At 43.3% G+C, this 8,027-nt stretch overlaps 1 long non-coding RNA gene across 1 annotated transcript; it reads right to left on the bottom strand.

Annotated features, from left to right (window-relative positions):
• Positions 1-1,663: 1,663 nt before the first annotated feature.
• Positions 1,664-7,766, bottom strand: LOC108398299 (uncharacterized). Its single transcript, XR_001853394.2, has 3 exons — positions 7,676-7,766; positions 5,179-5,359; positions 1,664-2,817 (listed from the first exon to the last, which is right to left on the bottom strand). It is a non-coding gene; the product is annotated as an uncharacterized lncRNA (long non-coding RNA).
• Between the last annotated feature and the right edge of the window lie 261 nt (positions 7,767-8,027).

Here is an 8,027-nt window from a genome sequence, read left to right as displayed (position 1 = left end):
GATACCAGGTTTCTCAAATTTACTTGAAGGTTCCAGGGGACTGGATGGGATGGGAGTGGGGACTCAAGATCCTATTTTAAACCGGTATCCTATAGGGTTCCTTTGCCAGGCAAATCTGTCAGAGGGACCTTTGGTGGGTGTTGGATGGTGGGGAGGAAAGCACAGTGGCCAGTGAAGTGCTTTGAGGTCTAGCTGGTAAAACTGCTCAAGGCTGTTCTGGGTAGTGGCCCCGGATCTCCTGTGCTGGGTCTTCCAAACCCACATTGAGGACTCAGGTCAGTCCTAAGTCCAGAAGCACAAAGTTTAAACATTTTTTTATTGAAATATAGTTGATATACAGTGTTATATTGGTTTCAGGTGTGCAACATAGTGATTCCACAATTACATACCTTATGAAATGCTCACCATGCTAAGTGTAGCTACATCTGTCACCAAAGTTGTTAGGATATTACTGACTATATTCCCTAGGCTGTACTTTTCATCCCATGACTTATTTATTTTATAATGGGAATTTTGTACTACCTTGTGATCCCCTTCACCTATTTCATTGATCTCCCCAACCCTACCCTGTATGACAACCACCAATTTTTCTCTGTGCTTATGAGTCTATTTCTGTTTGTCCATTTGTTTTGTTTTTTAGATTCCACATATAAGTGAAATCATAAGATATGTCTTTCTCTGTCTTATTTTACTTCACATAACACCCTATAGGGCCATCCCTGTTGTCCCAAACAGCAAGATTTCATTCTTTTTTTATGAACAAGTAACATTCCATTGTGTATATGTACCACATCTTTTCATCCATTCATCTATTGATGGACACTTAGGTTGCTTCCATGTCTTGGCTATTGTAAGTAATGCTGCAATAAACACAGGAGGGCATATATCTTTTTGAATTAGTGATTTGATTTTGTTCATGTAAATTCCGAGAAGCATAACAATTTTTATACTGGAAGCCATCTTGGAGCTAATGTTCTGCCTTCAATTCACAGGGAATAAACTGAAGCTTCAGTAGGCACTTTACTTACCATATAAAGCATCAGAGGAGGAGCCCAGATCACCAGCTCAGGGCCAGCTTCATGGGCTTGTGTAGTCACGTGAGGCCCTCTCTAATGGGTTCTGCATGTGGGGTTCAGTGCTCTACTGGCACCATTTTGAAATTCTTAATAGCTTTATCTGAATAACTTCATAACTGAATATATGCTTTGTAAGCAACACCTGACAGGCTGATGGAGCAAGGGAATGTCCAGAGAAGAGATGTACACCATGCATGTCCATTGTTCTATGCCACACTATTTGCATGTCATGTTAGCATGAGTACAGCATGCTGGTGGACACACAATGCACAGGAGTCTCCAAATGAGTACACAAGTAGGTATTCAGGTCATGGACAGGGCCCTGAGAGCCCCAAAGCCATGCTCTCCATTTGAACCATAATTTGTCCCCAACATAGAAAAGAATTAGCATTTAAGTACTCATACAAGGTAGAGATTCTACCATGTTCTGCCTTACTTGTGTTACTTCCCTAGGGTGGCCGACCATTTGCACTGACAATAATGACAGAAGAGAAAGCAAAGAGAGGTGATGCATAGCACCCCTTCCTCTCAGTTTTCTCCCTTATCAGAAAGCTGAAGGTGGGGTGTGTTGGTAGAAAGTACATACCAAGAGGTGAAAAAAAAAAAGACAGCTGAATAGTTTTGTGCATCATTTCTGTAATTTGGGTAAGACAAAATACACAGGCATCCATGAGCTATGAAGTAGGAATTGCATCATTTCTGTGATTCTGCATTAGTTAAATGCTGTCATGTTTGCCTTTGAAATGGGCGTTCTAAAAATAAGCAGTACAAAGGTGAACAGTGAAATTTGTCCTATTGATTTAGGATCTTAATTTTGCTTGACTTGGAAACATTAAATTGCAAATGAAAAGCACTATGACAAGTTGAGAGGGACCATGGAAGGAGGGATTAAGCTTTCTATTTTAGCAACTTCAACTATTTTTTCTTGAACAAGGAGCCTGCATTTTTATTTTGCACCGGTCCTGCGAATTCATAGCTGGCCCTGACCTGACTCCCACTCCCATGGGGAGTCAGGAATTACAAGCTTCCAATGCAGTGCCCACTGGTTCCCTGGCAGGAGCACAGTGAAGGGCAGTGGGATGAAAAGGCAGGAAGACAGAGGCACCAGTCCCTCCTATGATGCCACTCTGGCTTCTACAAGAAGAATCTGTGCAGCAGCTTCACACTGGTCTCCATGGAAACTGGTCCTGTATTAGAAATGAAAAGTTACAACGTCTTTCCGCTGGCTCTCCCTCCAGGCAGGAATCTCTTTTGGCTAAAATATGGTAATAAATACTGGCTCCTGCCTGACCTAAGGTGACAGAGTTCTGTCCTTTTGAGCACAGGTTTCCATGAAGCAATTACCTTTCGTTATCGCTCTTTCAGTCCAGTGAACAAGATAAAAGTGGAACCTCTGCCTTGTACTCCTGAGTGGGAGCTCAGGGCCCCTGTCTGCTGGCTCTCTGTTAGGCTGTAGTTCTAGATTCTCTTAGGACTGAAAGCCGACATCTTGGGGAAGGTTTGTGTGTAGTTTGGTTTGAGGCAAACTTGGAAGACTGAACTCTCTCCTGACATTGAGTTTACTGTAGGGAGAAGATAGTGGGGCAACATGCCCAGCCCACTGGAGCTTCAATGTCTTCTATGGCCAAGGAAGAAGGCTGCCAGGGCATAGAGCAGCCCATTCTGCTTGGCTTCTCCGTGCCAGCCCTGGGACCCCTTTGTTTACCTTGCTGGCTGAGACTGGGAAGCTGGGCAGGTAGTCCTGAGAAAACACAAGTGAGGGCATTGAGTTATGACCCTCCCTGATCCAAAGAAACCCTCACAGAGCCTGTCCTCAGGAATTCAGTCATGTCAGCTTCCCACTCAAGAACGGTGATCACTCTGGCGTGGATGGAGGGTTCTCCTAGTTCATCAGACCACAGAACCCTGCCCAACATTCAGGCAGGCCCTTGTTCTCTTTTTTCAGGGTGGAAATTCTTAAATGGAAGAAATATCAGGTGGAGCTTCATATGCACTTTGCTCTGGGCCCACAGCTTAAGCAGTGCCATACAACAAAGCAAAAACAAAACAATTAAATGCCCCTGCCCCCCAGTCCTCTACAAAAACACACAGGCCACTGCTCTGCCTGCTGCCTCCAGGAGCTCTAGCCCACAAACACCTGTGTGGCTTCCTTGATGGGAAAGAAGCAAGCCCACTAATCTTGCATTTCTCTGGAGAGGAGATAAGTGTCTTAATTAGGAAGCCTCCGAAAATAGTTGATTGAGGCATTATTTGACCTGATTTGGGTATCATTACAGCCTAAAGCCTGAACACGTTAAACAGCCATGAATTAGAATAACAGGGCAGGCTAAGCAGAAAGAAAAGCAAAAAGTCTAATGGGGAAGAAAATCCTTTATGAGTTTTCCATTGAAATAACCAGTAAATGGCTTGTTAGAAAAAGGACAAGGGAAAATATCTATTTATATAGTCACTCTCCTCTATCCTTTGTGTCCGGCTTGCTGCTTCACCATTGGAGAATTAGTGCAAATAACAATGATGTTGGTAGATAATAACTTTCAATGTGAAGGGATTGACTGGAAGTGTAGTGTGCTTGAAATCAGGCTGATTTCTTCACAGGAAACCTTACATTACACTTCAATTCCTTGCTAAAAAATTACTCCCCTGTGTAGACTTCTAGGCTTTCTGGTCTCTCACCATGCACACATACCTCCCATATGGTAACGGCTTTAAAAAAACCTTTTAAAGTTATTTTTACCTTTGGTTGTTGTGCCTCTTAATATAGTGCTAAAGTGCAGTAGAAAAGACACAGGGACATGGCATCAAGCAGGCTGTAAGAAAGTCCAGCTTTCTTGACTATTAACTATGTGATCTTGGGCAAGCTGTAACTCTTAGTTTCTCCAGCTGAGATGATGGTAGTACATAGAACTGTTGTTAGAAGATTTAAATGAAGTAATACATGTGACATGCGGAATGTGCATTATTCAACAATAAGTTTCCATGCTCATTATTCAAGCAAGCGTCAGTCACCTGAGCTCTTAGAATCCTAGAACTTGTGACTATGGTGCCTTACATGGCAGCAGAGATCTTGCAGGTGAGGACTTGAGTTGGGACGTTTCCCTGGATTGTTAGGTTGTACCCAATGGAATCTTATGTGTCCTTCACAGTGAAAAGGAGAGCAGAGGAAGGGTGGAAGTGGAGAGGTGAGGCTCCACCTGCCCTGCCATCTCTGAGGGTGGTGGGAAGGTGCTGGCAGCTAAGGATTTCAGCCTGTAGAAGCCAGAAAAGGCAAGAACATGGATTGTTCCCACCCCCTTTCATTAAGGAAGACAGCACTGCCTACACCCTGATTGAAGCTCTCTGAGATCCATGTTGAAATTTTAACCTACACAACTGTAATAAGATAATTCATGTTGTCTTAAGGCACTAAGTTTTTGTTATAGCAGCAATAGGAAACTCATACCTCACTGTATTATTCTCCACCTGATAGCCAGAGGGAAGTTCTGAAAACCTTGGACAGATCATGTTAGTTTTCTGCTCAAATCCCTCCTGTGGGTCGGTCTCACTCTGAGCACTCAAGTCCAACAGTTGTTCCCAGCACCCTGCAGGATCTGGCCCTGCACCTCCCTGGTCCTCGCTCTAGAAATCCTCTCTTGATCTGTGGCTGTTCCTGAGGTATGGCAAGCCCTCTCCTCACCACAGGACCTTTGCCTTGACTCAGCTTCCTCTATCTGAAATCCCTGACCCTTTGAGTCATTGTGAGATGGTGGGGAAGCCATGGGCTTGGGCCAGCTTGCCTGGGTTCAAACCCCACCCGCACCTGATGTTTGCTTGAATAGATAGGCAGCATTGCAAGTCACTTAGCTCCTACCTGCTCTATAGTTTCTCCTCTGCAAAACAAGGCTAACCTTCTGTACCATATGGTATATGGGGTTTAAAGAGTCAGTCCCTGTAAAGAATTTAGGATTGTGCCTGCTTCCACCAGACTCCTTAAGAACTGTCTCAGTGCACCCATGTGGCTCAGTGCTTTTCCAGTCTTTGCTCAGTTTATCACTTCCTATTGTTCTCTGTCACTTTATGTCCTTCCTCCCTGTGCTCATCACCACCTGACCCGTTTTGTACTTACCTGCGAGTTTCTGTTGCTGCTGTACTGCTCTGTGCCCCACAGGAGGAGGGCCTCTCTCTTGTTCATGGCTGAATCCTCAGGCCCTGAAGCAGGGTGTGCTTCAGGAGGTTCCAATGTTTGTTTGAGAATGGATTTGCTCCTGCTAGGAATGCTGCGTGGACATATTCACATGAACCTGGGGCTGAACCAAGTGAGACTCTGAGGTTATTTTTGTCTCCAGAGTTGGAGACATTGCTCTCATGTTCACAGCACTAAGCAGCAGAACCCACATTTGCACCCAGTTCTTTATTCAGTGTCTCTGGCCAAATTTATCATAGGTACTTTCTCATGTCCTTTCCAACTGGTGACCTCCCCTCTGGGGCCCTCCAGTGGGGCTTCTTGGGTCTTCCATATTCCTACCTCTAGGAAACAGGGTATTTGTCTAAGTTCTTAGGTACCTGAGTGATACCATGTGATAATGTATATTCATGCCTTAATAAAACAGTTTATGTACACCAAGGGAGCATGAGGCCCTCAGATTACCTCAGGGATACAAAGTGCAGACCCTGAGGCAGTCAGGAGGGGTTGGCTCTATGGGAGACTCCTAAAAATCATGTCATAAAGAATTGGCATTTGTAGCTCTTACAGCTGGGCTGTACTTTGTCAATGGTCTGTAGAAACTGCTAAAAAATAGGATGTGGCCTGTTTGGAGATTTAAGTCCTACAGGGCTATAGTGTATTGAAAATAGTCTTATTTGAAGACTTTTGTTCCTCGATATTGGTGGCATCTTATTGCCACACTCAGATTTTGCACACACAGAAATCCTGGGTTAAGTACTTTGAAAAGTCTCATTATTCAGGCCACTGATAGGTTTTTAAAAAATGAAATGAATAATGGTTTATTTGATTGAATTAAGGAAATCAACTGGTTGATTTATATGCCAATCATGGTTTGGGTTCAGATGATAAACACCACTTCAGGTTATTATTCTTATTTTTTATTGTGGAAAAATAGATGTAACATAAAACATGCCATTTTAACCATCTTTCAATGTATAGTTTAGTGGCATGTTCACACTGCTGTGCAGCTACTACCACCATCCACTTGCAGGTCTCATTCATTATATGAAAGAGAAGCTCTGGAACTGCCCACTGTAACTTACCATCCATGCTGACCTGAAGGCCTCATGCCTCCCTTGTAGGGTGGGTCCACAGGTAACTCCCTCAGCTTTTGCTCCACTGGGAAGGTCTTCATTCAGTTTAACAGATAGAGAATTCTTGTTTGACAGTTTTCTTCTTGCAACACTTAAGTATATCCACCCCCCTGCCTGCTTGACTTCTGCTGGGAAAACGCCTGCTAATCTTATTGAGAATCCTTGTACATGATGAGGTGCCCCAACCTCCACCATTGCCCTAATCCCAAACCCTTCCTTCTACTCTCCACATTCAAACCAAGTGCTTCTGATCCACCCCCTTATTTCTGGAATGTTTCCTTTTCTCGCTGTCCTCACTGCCCACAGACTCAGTTCATTGTCTTGTTCGGGGTACTATTTGCTTTCTTTGTGCTTTTGACTTCCTCTAACACATTCTCCGTGGCCCGTGAGTTGGACAGATCTGAAGCAGTTACGAACATAATGTTCACCTTTTCAAAGGTGCTCATTGGGTCCTCATTGCCTTTGCAAAGTCCAGACTCCTGGCTGTGACCTATTAGGTCTGTTAGCACAGGGGCCAGCCACCCCTCTTCCCTCTCTCTTTGCCCACTTTTCTCTGGTTGCTCAACTACTGACAGTTTCATGATAGTGTTGCGGTATCTTCTGTAACTGCTTGCCTGAAAAGGGCTCTTTAGACCTTTCCTAGGATAATTTCTATGCACCACTGAACACCTGGCCTAGGACATACTCCATTTGGAGGCCTTATCACACCATTTTTCTCTCCACCCCAGCTTAAATATTTCCATGCTCCCAGGGCATTTTGTTTGTAGTCCTACCATGATCTTTTGTTTATGAAAGTCTTTTCCCACTATACAGTAGGGAAAGGGCATTCTTATATAGTTTTATGTTTTTAATGCCCAGCAAAATGTGGCATTAAAATCCTTGCAGAATGAATATATAAATGAGTAACCACCATCCTTATTATAGGAAGGCATTTTTTAAAAATGATCAGGATTTCTCTTATCTCTCTTTAGAGAAAATGAAAAGTAAGTTGTAAAATTATTAATACCTTATAAATATCCAATAGATGAATACTTGGGTAGAGTTTGGCTAGTCTCAATAATATCTTTCAGGAGAAAGAAATGGAATTAAAGTACTAGAAGTAGATTCTTTGAGGACACTTTTTTATGTTGTAAAAATTCTATTCTTTGATTTCTATAAGCTAATAAAAACAAACTGTATTTTTCTCTTAGTCAATTAGATGCTTGTAGATCTGTGGCTCATTCACACAACTCATATTAAATGATCCTTTTAGTTCCTATCATTTCTCAAGCAACCACTTTTATAGTTTTGCATTTTCACGTTACCTCTGGAGCCCCTGTTATGCAGCGCAGACTCCAAAGCAGCAGGATAGCTTGCCTTTCCTGCAGGAGGCCTCACTGTTGATCCAGACCAGGGGAGCTCTGTGCACATGAATGCTACCACGCTGAATGCTGTTCTATTCACCTGCCTGTTGGCTGTTTCCCCAGGTCACCATGCACCATTGCTCTTCCTACTGACTGGGCAGTCTTTGATTTTGGTTGTTACGGCAGTTAATAATACAATCAAACTGGAGCATAGCCTGCACATTGCATTACCTCCTATAAAGGGTCAATTGAATCCATCAGGCTGACGAATGACCAAAGAAAAGAGTTCTGAACCAAATTAGGCCTCTTTTGA

This window comes from Manis javanica, chromosome 11, assembly GCF_040802235.1.
Source record: "Manis javanica isolate MJ-LG chromosome 11, MJ_LKY, whole genome shotgun sequence".
NCBI lineage: Eukaryota > Metazoa > Chordata > Mammalia > Pholidota > Manidae > Manis > Manis javanica.
This window is presented reverse-complemented; position numbering and strand designations above follow the sequence as displayed.